This window comes from Nannospalax galili, unplaced genomic scaffold (genome assembly GCF_000622305.1).
Source record: "Nannospalax galili isolate Female #2095 unplaced genomic scaffold, S.galili_v1.0 scaffold2324, whole genome shotgun sequence".
Classification (NCBI taxonomy): Eukaryota; Metazoa; Chordata; class Mammalia; order Rodentia; family Spalacidae; genus Nannospalax; species Nannospalax galili.
In genome coordinates, this window is record NW_008351545.1 from 178,533 (window position 1) to 179,250 (window position 718).

Consider the following 718-nt stretch of genomic DNA (forward strand, 5'->3'; position numbering starts at 1 on the left):
GTCTTTGACTACCGGCCTCTGTTAGGGGAGGGAGTGCAATCTCATATCATGCACAGCTGCCTTGACTTGCCACAGGTATAAATAACTTTACTGCCACCAGATGAAAACAAAGACAGGAGGAAAAGCATGTAAGGAGGCTCTCAGCCTTTTTAGAATATCTGCCGCTGTTTACAGGGTGGAAATGTGGAGAAAATTTTTGTTTTTTCTATTATCTCTAGGCAATAACACGTTGACATTGGTACAATATCCACTTTGTCCCACAAGCACACTTATTTTTAACAAAATAAGCAACCTGCTTCCCAATCCAAAATAATCATCAGGCATTTTGAAACAGGCTGACCAATTAACCAAGAGTCATTCACAGTCACTACTATCTCTTTTTCCTCCCATATCACGGGGTGCAATATTGTGGATCAGGAACATAAGTCCAGCATAACTCAGCCAAGATCACTTGCGGGAACATCATCATCAGCCACATTTGTCGCCTCATTATTCTTTTCCACTTCTTTTTCTGGCACTCGTCCGGCAAACCTCACCAGCCTTTCCAGCAGCCACCTGGCTCCATCTCTGCGTCCTGCGGAAAAACACAAACATGCCCTCGTCCCCATATCAATACAGGGTCAGGGCTATTCCATTGTCCAGTTAAAGGATCCTTCCACCTGACTTGGGCATAGGTATCCTGTGACTGAGGGTGCCACATTCTATCTGCTGCTGAATG